Raw genomic sequence first — 14001 nt, 5'->3', positions numbered from 1 at the left:
TACACCTTTGAAACAATCCTTATTCCTTTAACAAAAGGGGTAGGGATGAAGACTTTTGCTATGTTAAGCTTCTAACTGGTCCAAACAAAGCTGCTAAGTCTCAAATTGAATTCTGAACATGCCCTTCAAATTCCTTTGTCAATTGATCCATTGTTGCAAAAGTGAAAAATGACATCTAGTTGAGGGCTTAAGACCATTTTCCACGGCTGAAGGGTTATTGGAAAAAGAGAGAAATGTACTGGTAACAACGGAAAACACGCTTTTTCCACCATATTCCTAACCTAAGAATTAGAAACAGGTGTATCTCATGACTCCTAGAAATTACAGACTTGGATATGGTAATAATCTCTTTGTTATTATGTGTAGTAAGAGATAATTCTTGATGGCAATCTCCAAACTATTTTCCATCATGAAAAACTAGATGGTGGCGAAAATTTGTAGGGTTGGTGTAACGAAGAGATTGAGACCATTTGCAAGTCTTCATCAAGAAGTAATAGGCTAATGAAAAAATTTGATTTTATAGTTCTAGTTTATTACCTCATGCGTATGGAAACGCAAAAATCATGCAAGGTCAGATATCATTCAAAAATCATTTTCAAGGGCGCTGTAAAACACATTCATCGACGTGCGCTGTATGTTTTGCGTGAAGATATCGTTTTGAAGCTAAGAAAACGATCCAAGTCTCATAGATTTGACATTTTCCTGTATCTTTTGCCCAAAAAAAGTTATAATAGGAATAAAGTTGAGAAAAGAAAAGAAAATATCTGTTTTTAGAGTTTTGGGTGGTTATAACTAATAAAATATACGTTTTAGAGAAAGCCTTCATATGAGAAGAAATGTAGAGGATGGGATCCAATAATTTTCGTGCAAGAACCGGTGAGATATAGTGAACGGTTATCAAAATACAAGCTGTAGTGACAGCTGTCACTTAATTTAGTTTGACACATGTTGAATATGTTTTTGTATCCAAGACAAATAAAGATCAGTTTTGTGTTTATGGCTCTCAAGTATTGAAGCATTTTTTTCGTGTTGTCAGAAGTATTAGAAAAATGGGACCAAAAAAGAGAAACCAATCAGGAAATGTAGAAGTTGAGAAAAGAGAGCAAGAATATAGTTTCAAGGGTCGGTAGCTCAGTTTCAAGTTGTCACTCCAGAGGCTTTCAATTTTCGGGAGCCTCAAGGATGTCCAGATGGATCACAAGGTTTGAACGATTCAGAAGTGCTTCAAACGTGTCAAGTAAGTCTGAACGATGCCAGGTAGATTTACACTTTTATATAGTCTTGGTGAAGAAGGAGAAGTTTTATTGAAATCTTTTAGACTGACTGAGGAGGAAGCAGGTTGTTACGAGATAGTTAAAGGGAGATTTGAGGCATATTTTGGTTTTAAAAAGAATGTAGTGTATGGAAGAGCAAAATTTTTTAACGGAGACAGTCAACAGGAGAACTAGTGGACTCATTTGTGAATGATTCACATAAATTGGCTGAAGGATGCAATTTTGGAACATGCGAGAGGAATTAATTAGAGACATGATTGTTATTGGAGTTTTCGACAAACAAGGCGTCAGAAAGATTACTGTTGGATGATTCTCTGACAATGGAAAGAGCAATAAGCAGGGTTAGACAGACGGAAAGTATCAAGAAACAGCAGGCAGTTGTGCGGGACCATGATTTGAAGTATGTCAATGTAGTAGCAAACAGTCAGAACGCCAAACCAACTAAAAGTCAGTCCCTTAGATTTACAAATACTAAGTAGTGGAATATGTTGGTCAGATAAAACATACAAATCTTCTATTATTGTCTTTCCTTTTATTTTTTTTTTCGGCAGTGACAATCCCTTTAACCTGCAGAACAGTTTTGTTTGCTCCATGAAGAGGCAAGGTTCAAGGTTTCACCTCTAGTCCTAAATATTTGCATAGGAATGATTCAATGACAGATACATCTGCTCCTGTATCCAGCTTGAAATTTACCTGATTTTCGCCAATTATAGCAGAGACCGTCCATGGGTCCTGGGATTGAAGTTGATCCATCGTCAGCTCTCCTAAGTAGATTCTGTAGGTGTTTGATTATAAGTTTCCACTTCCCTAACATTTGGTCTTGGTCCTTGCTTACATACATGACCAAAATGACCAACTACATTGCATTTAAACAATGACTTGCTGAGGCTGGACACTTACCATTCTGATCATGTGAAAATCCACATTTGTAACATTTCCACTTCCTATTATTTGAAAGGGCTATTTCAACTTACTTAATTACTTCAGTCATGTGTTGAGTCCATAGAGCAAAATGATGTTGTTAACAGCTTTGCAGAATTTTTTTTTAGATAAACTAGGAAGATTTCCATAGCAATTTGAAAATAAAATAAAATCAGTCAAGGATTCTACACCATATGCAGTCACAGCTCCCAGGAGAATTTCATTGCCCTTGATGAGTTAAGTGGAAGAAGAATTACAGAGAATGTGTGAGGAAGGTGTGATTAAACCTATAACACATTCAACTGAGTGGTGTGCACCAATAGTCGTGGTAGGTACCCAGAAAAAATGGAGCAAGGGTGAAAATTTGTGTATATTATACAGAATTAAATGAATACATTCAGAGAGAAAGGTTACAGCTGCCTTCAGTTGTTGAAACATTGTCAAAGGTCAAAGGTGTCTACATGTCTATATTAGATGCATCAAATGGTTTCTGGCAGATTCTATTGAATGAAGGAGCTAAAAACTAAGAACTAATAGTGTTAAGTTTCTTGGCCATGAAATAGCAAATGGGACTATTAGACCAGACAAAGATGAAACAGATGCTATAAAGAAATTACCTGCTCCTACGACTGTGTCTCAAGTGCGACAAATGCTGGGAATGGTAAATTATTTGATAAAATTTTTACCAGGGCTGATGGACCTAACAGCCCCTCTATAAGAGTGCTTTTGAAGAAATATATAGTTTGGACCTGGGGAACAGCACAACAAAAAGCATGGGACGAGTTAAAAGAAAGAGTGATTTCTTCACCTATTTTAGCCCAATATCAAAATAACTAGCCAGTTAGATTTTCAGCAGATGCCTCAATGCAGGGATTGGGAGGATTTGTAGAGCAACATCATGATACTAAATGGTTACCGGTTATGTATGCTTCACGAAGTTTGACTGAAACTGAAAAAAAATATGCCGAAATTGAAAAAGAAGCCCTAGCATTAACTTGGGCATGTGAGAGATTTTCATCTTATGTTTTGGGAAAGGGATTTGAACTTCTAACGGATCATAAATCATTTGTAGAGTTACTTGGAAGAAAAGCAATTCAGATTTGTCTGCAAGACTACAAAGGTTTTGAATGAGACTTCAATGTTTTAACCTTAGACCAGTTATAGAATAGACATGCTGGGAAGTCTAGCCTCTGAAGCCAGCATCTACTGCCATATCTCCAAATCGTGACGTCATCATCGGATAGAAGACTTTCAGATGGTGTCTATTTCAGAAGGATGAAAATTATTATTCATTAAAATGGTAAACTCCAGCTGCGCTCCCGCTGAAATAGATACAATTTGCTATGGAAAACAATGTAAACAAACTCCACAGAAAAGTTTTCTATCTGATGCTGACGTCACGATTTGGAGATATGGCAGTAGATGATGGCTTCATCGACTTTCAGTATGAATATACAATGGGCCGTGTCTATTCTATAACTGGTCTAAGGTTTTAACTTCACATAGTCCACCATAGTTCACTAAGTTACATATAGTCCGAAATAGGTTAAGTCTTGTAGTTATTCACTTCAAAAAATTGTCAGTCCTTAAATATGTTCACAAAGTAGATTTTCAAATTTAGATGCTTCTAAAACATAAATAGAACAGATATTTTACATTATTATCACTTAAATAGAAAAGATTCACATATTAAAGAAATAATTTGCCATACGTTGAAAAACACAACGCATAGGGTCCAGATGCTGCACTTGGTGAAACCCATGTGATCACCATGCAGTTTGTTCAATAACTCAACTCATAGGGATCTGGGAACAGTCTACTCCCTTTTAAGAGATATTCGTTTGTAACATTGAGTTCAGATCTATTAAAAAAAATGAATGTTTTCCCCAAATACAAGTGGCAATGCATTCTTAATTGAGGCATTCCCTTGTACAGATGAAGGGTTAAGATTGAACAACTACAGGATTCTGAGTGTAAGATGATAAAAGAATGCATTGCCACTGGTATTTGGGGAAAACATTCATTTTGGACACAGAACATCAAGTCCAAAATTTGCACTTTCAAATGAGGAAGCTGAAAAAGCAGTGGATAGGCCTATAGCAAAAATGATCCTGACCAAATTAATGTGAAGATCCAAACATTGGGCTCCTCTCATACCGAAGCACTCCGTTATATAGTGGTCTAGTGGCTAAAATAATGGAGAAACTAATAAAGTCAAGAGTTGTTTCTTTCTTGAATCTTAACAAAAAATTCAACAATTCAACAATATTGCGGTCTTCCTGGATAAACACAAAGCTTTTGAGACAATACAGCATAATACTTTGTTCAATAAACTAGAGTCCTATAGTTTCAGAGGATTCTCGCTTGAATATTGTTCAAAAGCTATCTAAGTAATAGAAATCAGTCCCTAACCATAAATGATCAATCTAGTCATCTAGTGTAACTAACTTAACTTCTTATGGTCTTCCTCAAGGTACTGTACTTTCTCCCATTCTTTTCATACTCTATGTAGATGACTTTTTAAATTTAAGACTTCTAAACTCAACTGTGATATCCTTTGCAGATGATACTGCAGCTATTTTTCACGGTAATTCATGGAATGAAGTTCTTACCATAGCTGAACATAATTTATGCTTTAAATTAAGAAGTGGTTAGATAAGAATACCTTATGTTCAAATATTGAAAAAAACTAATTACATAACTTTCTCTGCAAATAGAGTAGGCAGCCTAAAGATCATCAAGATTTGAGACTCCATTCTCCATTATCTTAAACTTGGGTAATTGTGATTCTCCAACCATTACAAAAGTGACTAATGCTAAGTACTTGGGAATCATAATTGATGAAAACCTTAAATGGGATGTTCATATTAAATACATATGTAGAAGAATGAGATATTTATCTTTTAAATTTTACCAAGTTAACAGAATTCTTAATAAGAACCACCTGAAAATGATGTATCATGCTCTAGTCAAGTCAATTCTGCAGTATGGCATAGTTGTTTGGGGGGGCTGTTTCAACTGTCATATTGCTGAATTATTTGTAGCACAAAAACTGATATTTAAAACTATATCAAGCAAACCCAGATTCTATCCAACGGATATGGCTTTTAGTGATTTTGAGGTCATGACTATACGTCAATTATACATAAAACACGTAATTGAATACTTAATAAAATATAGATTCGATTTTCCTCTCACATTAAACTCTACACTTAATTATTATAATCTAAGAGCCACTACTAACAAATATGTAACCTATAACACTAATATTGAATGTAAAAGGAGGCAGTTAATTACATAGGTACTAAAATAATAAACTTTATTCCAAATCATTTTCTCATGGACAATAAGATCAGCGGAAAAATTAAATTGGATATACAAATCTGGACATACAGTAGTTTCTTCTTCCATTTAGATATAGACTAGAGATTTCTGCTCCAGCATTGTTTTTTCATTAGTTTTTCTTTTTAATTTTTCAGTGGACTCGCTTACCTTCATTTTGCGTACCTATTCCTCTGTTTTTCTTCCTTCCCCCCATTTCATCCTTCCCTTTTTTCCTCATCATTTCTCTCTTCTCTCCTTTGCCTGCCTATTACGTGGGAAACCATTTTTGGCTAGGTATCTTTCTCTCTTCTCCAACACACCCAACCACAAAGCCCATGTTTTTTATATTTGTAACATTTTATTGAATTTTATTTGTTTTGTAATTCTTTGTTATTTTATTTTTTCTTTTTTTGTGTGTTTTAATAAATTGAAATAAATAAACAAGTCCGGCTGAGCTAATGTATGGCAATGTATGGCTAATCCGTACAACACTTCCGTCTTTGTCTACTTTCCAACCTACATCTCAAGAGAAAATCGGTGTTTTCAGAAGTAAAGACCTTCAGAGGAAAAAGTACAATAAAATATACTACGACAATGGAAATGGAGTTAGGACATTGCCTGAATTAGCACAGGGAGAGAAAGTTTGGATTATTGATATGAAGAGGTATGGAGCGGTGGAAGAAATAAATTACCTGATAAATCTTACGATATCAAGTCTAACGATGAAGTGCTGAGAAGGAACCGTAGACATTAATTAGTTCTTTAGATGTAGTGTCACAGTAATTTAGTTTTACACAAATGTTGAATACGTTTTTGTATCCAAGACAAATAAAGTTCAGTTTTGTGTTTATGGCTCTCAAGTATTGAAGCATTTCTTCACAGAGGACTCAGGGTTGAGGACTATTATGTCACGATGAAAACATATAATATTATGTTCTTTGAAAGTAACAAGTTAGTCACCTTAAAAACATATGATGTTCCTAAAAGTAACAAGTTTTTTTATTAATTTATTTATTTATGGTTACAAATATTACAAATCATATAAGTATGATTGGGAAAGAATAACAGGTATCGCCCAAAACTATTCTATTCCCAAATTTTTATACTGAATAGCATGTCAAAAAAAATCTGGTGTGGTACACTCACACAACTTTCCTTGCTAATTGATCTATAAGCCTCATTAACGAGGATAATTTAGGGAATAACATTATGCCGATTGGCGGCTACATAATTAAAACTACGATTATACTATTGTGATGGTGTTCAGAGTACATTTTCCTTTGTTTGAATTATGAAATTTGAGGATTTTTTAAAAGTTGTCAAAACAGCTGTTCTACAAATAAAATATCGACATGTGTTCTTTTGAATAAACTGCTCTACCTACCTACCTCACGCACGAGAAGGAGGTTACAAAGTAAATTTTTCAAGGATGGGGTGGACCCCCTGTTGATTTCTCAGGAAGGAGACTCATGCCAGTTAATAGAGCTGATATATAACTATACAGGGTATGAATTTGAAAAAAATCGGTCAAGTAATTTTTGAGAAAATCGTGATAAAAATTTAACAAAATTCATTCTTCTCAGGAATATTACGGAGCTCCTGCAATTTTCCCAGAAATGAGACTCATGTCAGTTGATAGGGCTTTTAAATATAGCTATCTAGAGTATATACATTTGAAGAAAATCGTTAGAGCCGTTTTCGAGAAAACCGTGAAAAACATGGTTTATTAGCCATTATCCGCCATTTTGAATTGAATTTTCTTATTGTCGGATCCTCATGGTATAAGGACCTTAAGTTTAAAATTTCAAGTCAATCGGTTAATTAGGAATGGAGTTATCGAGTTCACAGACGTATACACCATACACACACACAGACCAACACACAAAAATCATGTTTTTGGACTCAGGGGACCTTGAAACGTATAGAAAACATGAAATTGGGGTACCTTAATTTTTTTGGAAAGCAATACTTTCCTTACCTATGGTAATATGGCAAGGAAAGTAATGAAACGTATAGAGAACATGAAATTAGGGTACCTTAAAATTTTTTGGAAAGCAATACTTTCCTTAATTATGGTAATAGGGCAAGGAAAGTAAAAATAGGTTATGATCTCAATGCTGAAAGTTCAAGTCCAATTTGTTTCCTATTATTGTACTACAGCAGTCGCACCACGAGATGGCATTTGAAACAATGTCAGACAGTGCCCATAATTAATTGTTTTTGAACCCTATAAGTGCCGGTTTTATGATAGTAATTATTTATAAAAAATCATGTTACTTGGTAGAAAGTAGACTGAAGAAAGTAGCGCGATTTTCGAAAAAAATCAACTGAAATAATTACAAGCTATAAATAGAGCAGCGTTTTCTATTGAACGCTCAAAATTATGTACAAGAATAAAAATAAGTTATATTATAAGTATAATTAGTTGAGAACTTTAATTATAAGATGAGAGTTAAGAGTTTATAAGAGGTAAGTAGGCCTATTAAAAGTATAATTAATTGAGAGAGCTTACCGCTCATTGGTCTACTGGGTTTATTTTTTTCAAAATAATCCATCCACGAGCTCTGAAAACAAAGTCAACTATCACTCAAACATCATAACAAATTAAAATTATGCAGGTGTGAATAGTCCATGATGAAATAATTATTTATTCATAATAATTCAAAAAATGAAAATAAAACATATAAAACAATATTCACAACAAAACAATAATACCTCATGCAGAAGGATGCATGAAAAACAAATTGATAGTTTTAGATTTCAGGTAGTTTTATCAGTACCGGGTTTAGCGATTTCCTATTTGACGCACATTGGCCCAATATTTTTTCGACTCAACACAAAACACATTTTTATAACTTAGCCGAATCTGTGAACCAAATTTTTAAATTTTCCTCAGATAAAGTTTTGGGAGAACTGAGAAAGCCTGGAAAAGCGCCGAGTCTTGACATATCTTTGAGTCCATATCATATCTTTAGTCCAACTATTGCGAATTAAATATGACACTAAACAAGCAATATATTTGGGAATGTATCTCAAAATTTCATGAATTTAATTTCTAACAATTCGGACATGGATATTTTTTCATACAAAATGTTGATTTATTAATTAACAATTCAAGTAGCCCTATTGAAATACTTTATTATTATTTATATTTCATGATACTTCAAATTTCAACTACTGCTCTCGTGGTATTGCAACTCAAGACTCATATAGTCAGTCTATCAACAGCTATTTAACATGTTATGGGTACTCAGGACTGAGAAGAATCAATCAGAGAAGTCAAGACGTCTTCAATCATCACTTAATCACGGTTGAATATTTCATTAAATGTTATATTCAATTGAGCCACAAAAAATATTTTGAAATTAGATTATTAGAAGTTAGATCTGATGAATTGGATGAGGAAATACAATAAAATTGAAATTCAACTTTCTGCATAATCTATCTAGATCAGTGTTCCCGAAAGCTCTGCAAGTGGTCCGCGAGGAGACCGAGGGAATAAAAATGAATGTTTTAAGCTTTATCAGTGTTTTTAAAATGATCTTAATTGATCTATATCAAATTATAATCGATTCCCCTTCGAAAATTTTATATCAAACTCATCGTAAGCTCAAAATATGTTTCCAATCGGTAAGAGATGTGATAAATTCCAAATTTCAAATCGAATAAGATAGTATTATAAAGTTTGTTTGGATTCTTAATGGCGAATTTGTAACACGTGATCGAACTAGCGAATCAAAAGCGTGGCATCCAATGGCCATACTGTCTTTATATAGTTACTATAGTAGTTACTAGTTGCTAAAATATAGGTGACAATTAAATTCATGAGAATCTGTGCATTTGAATGAACGAATCCATTAAGCTCCTAAACAATCAAGGATTCAAAAAGAGTTAATAAAAACTCTTCACTTGGATGGGCTACTTTCCTACAAATTAATAAAAACAATATGAAAACTTTTAGTACCCTTTATTAAAATATTATGACTAGTTTTGAGAGAGTCTTTTAGAAGTAGAGAAACTAGTCGTTGTAATATTTTAAAGTTTTAAATAATAAAGGGTACAACAAGTTTTCATATTGTTTTTATTAATTTGAGTTAATAAAAGTATAATTTCAGTTAATACTACAGAAAAGGAGAACCCCATTTCCAGTTATATTTGGAGGCAGCAATGGGATACACAAATTAGATGTCAGTGAACCCTGATGATAACTACTACTATCAAAATAAATAATTATAACCAACTATCAAGGTGATTGACGGACATGTGCATTTCGCTCTTAATCAGCTTATTATATCTTTATCTTACTGTTGCTGCTGCAAAGCATCAGCTGATGGAAAGTAAATTGCGCATGTTCCTGGTGCATTCAATTCAATTCATTTCATTATTTTTTGTCACAGACTATAAAACAGTAAGCATTGACAATAGTACATAAAACATAGAAATTATAACATTCATATAAAAACTTTTGTTTTCAATAAAATTTTGTTTTTTAATCAGCTAATTAGGGATTGCCAAGAGAGACAAATGAGCTATTGTGTTGTGAGCTATGAATCAGCTTTTGAGTCTTGTCCTGGAAATGTTTAGTGATTGAGCCTCTTTCAAGTGGTTTGGCAATGAATTGAATACTTTTTCACCCATATGCTGTTAACTTTATTATTATTACTTTATTATTATTATTATTTTCACAATAAAGCACTGAATGGGAGAGAAAAACTAAGGATACTCCTTGTACTATTTAACAAGATTCAGGGGCGCCATTTATGGAGGGAGGGGCTGATCCCCCAAGAATCAGATAAGTAATGAAAATGTGGGTCTACCTACGTGAAAAATTAAAATATAACACGAATTGAATAATTTAATTTAAACAGCAGTGGTATAATTTATATAATTAATTTTACAGTATCAGCAATGTAGACAATTAGGGAACAATAAGTGAGTTATTGCAAGAATTACAAGTTGAAAGAAATGCAATGTGAGAATTAGCAAGTTCCAACGGGCCACAGTGAAAGCCATGGAAAGGGTACAATCAGACAATCAAAAATGTATGTATACAGAGTTGGTAAGAGTTATGGAAACAGCTTATTGTTCCTTTAATTTTCTGATTAGTCATTTTCTCTTAATTCGAATTTGATCCCCAAACAAATCTATTGAACTATCATTCAAATTATCATTGTTGAAGAGCGATTAATCTGTTTCCATGATTCTCACCAGCAACATTTGTCTAGCAACATTTGGGCCACTTTGTATATTTATAATAAATACTCGCGCTTCGCGCTCGGCAGGGGGCTTCGCCCCCCTGCACCACCAGTGGGGTGGGTTAGCATATTTAACGAATCAATAACTACTATAGTGAGGTCCACGTTATAATGACAGTGGAGAAAGTTAGGAGAACAACGTTGCTGATTCTCAGTATTGTCAATGCCTTTTATAGACGGTAGCTGATGCAGGTTTATTGATATAATATACACTACTAGCAAGAACCCGTGCTTCGCAAGGATCTATTTTAAAACTCGACGTAATAAAATTTTGAAGAATTGAGAATAGGCCTATAAACATCCCTGGTTAATTAAGAATCTATAAGCAAAATTTCAAGTTAATTAGTCCAGTAGTTCAGACGTGATGATGCGTCAAACAATTTTCCTATCCCGTACGTGCATAAGCCAGCTTTACTTTATATAATTATTATAGATATAGTTAACGACTGCAAGAGATAGGACTGTGGAACAGAATAGTGGTGAAACTATGATAGCGCCAGAAGTGTCTCAAACACAATAGTAGGTACTACATGAACTTTTTAAAAGTGATTTGAAAAAATGTTAAAACAACAGAACTGAATCTTCATCATTCTACCTTCATTTAGAGAGGCTTTTGTTTGAGCCGAATGGAAATCCATTTATAAAAAAATGAATGTCTGTTTGTTCCCTGTAGACTTGAAAACTACTTGACATAACGGCATGAAACTTTGGGAATATGTTGTGTGAATATTGGGGATGGTTTCTGAACAGAAATTCTAATAGGGGGCTAATAATAATTTATTATTATTTATTTATCCATTTTACAGACATATGTTTTCGAAATTTTCGGCCGAGTGGCTACTAAAGAACGAAAAGATGATCATGATTCAAGATCATATTGTGTTAATATGATTTAGCATCTAAAGTTTCCAGCTGTAATAAACACATCACCCTGTGATAAATTATTGTGTACTGGTATTAAAACGGTAGTTTGGAGTTGATTTTAGTTGATTGGTAACAGCTGTTGATAATGGTTCCTTAGAAGACCTATACAAATAATTATTACTCCCCTATCATTAAGAAACTGGAAAATGTTGGAAAAAATTATTCACCTAATGAAAGAGAGTATATATTTATTGTACAGTATTCATATTGCATCCATTAATTACTGAAGAATCAATGAATAATTTACAATTTTTTGTGAACTTATATTCATCCTAAAATGGAAAGAATATGGAATTCTGTGTGATTCATCGTGCATCGCATATTTCCTGGACCATATATCGACAATCTACAGCTATGAAAACATTGAATATTTTTCTTTGAAACACTGATATAACCTTTTTTTTTTAATTGAAAACTTTACTGATAGATATAACTACCAATTGATTAAGAAGAATAATATGCTTTTGGAATAATGAATGCTGCATGACTAAGCACATAGGAAGTCCGTATTGAGATGTAAATGAACATGTTGACTGTCAGATAAATTTCATGATTCACCAAATAAAGTCAAGTGTAACATGAGATACATTGGCGGTACGAAGTTCGCTGGGTAAGCTAGTAGTAAATTAAGCTTTATCATTAATAGACAATGCTGAAAAAGACAGGCTCAATCACCAGGAATACTATAAATCTATGAGGGACCAGTAAGCCATTAATTTTGAGTAGTTCAATTACTTCCATTATGGACACTGGATACATTATGGACAATCAATACATATGAAATTTATTAGCTACCGTGCAGAATAAAAAAATTTTGATTGCAGTGACCCCGACTACTGTATTATGAATAACCATTTGGATCAAATATAAGGAATTACTCGCATCTCTCATCAACCCGTAATTTTTATTCACAAAATATTAACAAAAAATATATATATTAAGTTATATTTAATAAACTCACGGCTAGTACTCAAGTTTGTCTTTTTCTGGCCATGCTACAAATAAATGTAGGTATATGTTTGACATTTTGTTTCTGTAATCTTGTTGTCTATTAAAAAAGTTTTCAATGTGATTTTTGATGGCAATAAAATTTGAATTTGAAAAAAGAATTATCAACAAACTCCTAACCAAAGAAAACCTTTGTGCTCTGTTCTATTCGGAGTGTATGATACTCCATATACAGCTGATAGAAGGCGCAAACGGAACTGGCCAAGCATACAACAATGGAACAAACACGTGGCAAGCTCGCGCTCTCAATCAACGCGAAATCAATTCGATCAGCTAATTGATGAAATTGTTTTAAGCTTTCCAATGATTACAAAATATGTTAGAATATAATGTGTCAATTATCTCAGTTCCATATGGAGTTCACCTTACCATAAGCTTACTTAATAGGATCCTTTTTCATCCTTTGAAATCCTTAGAGGCAAAATATCTCAAAATCCGTTCTTAGTGCGCATCTAGCATGTTTGAAGAATATTTGTGCAAAGTTTTAAGTCTGTAGGCCAATTAGTTTGGGCTGTAGTGTGATTTTACATCAAAATTTTCGAAAAGTGCCCTCTCCTGAATCCCCCTGTGCTCCTGATTGGAATTTTTCTGCATGAGATCTGATTTTTTTCGTACCTGAACGAAAAAGTTCCTCATGACTTTGCTGTGCAATGAACGGTTAAAATTTTGAAGAAGAAGAAGCAGAAGAAGAAAAAGAAGAAGAAGAAGATAGATTATTATGTTGCTTTGGCCTGTGATCTGTATAAATGTCCTGTAACAACTAAAGGTGCGTCCACACATGCCGAACCGAACCTCGAACCGCGCAGCAAACCGTGCATTCTTACGAACATCTTGCCTTTCAACGAACATGAGCATATGTATCTAATGTGTAGGTCATATCTAAATTCACAAAGAGTTCGATTCTTGTTGGCAAGAAAGATGTTATTCAACGCAGAAATCATTGTTATTTTACTAAAAGATAGGATAAAATGAATAGTTCTCTTTCAGGGGGAGTTTTGAAAACCCACAAAACTCATTTTTCATTTGAAGAAATAATATCAAAAAGGTGCATAGGACCTTACTTTTTTTTCAGCTTGCCAAAATACCCCTCATTTCAATATTAAAATTTTCGACTGACTGTACAGTGAGTCAATCATTCTATCAAGGCTTGAATAATTTTGAAATTTTTATTTCATGAAAATGGTAGAGAATAATTATCATGTAGATATCAACACCTTTATTTGAAGACATATTAACTGCATGCGTTTTCATATTACCGATACAGCATTGATAAAACTGTAGACGTTTATTTAGCA

This window comes from Nilaparvata lugens, chromosome X, assembly GCF_014356525.2.
Source record: "Nilaparvata lugens isolate BPH chromosome X, ASM1435652v1, whole genome shotgun sequence".
NCBI lineage: Eukaryota > Metazoa > Arthropoda > Insecta > Hemiptera > Delphacidae > Nilaparvata > Nilaparvata lugens.
Note: the sequence above shows the minus strand (reverse complement) of the source record.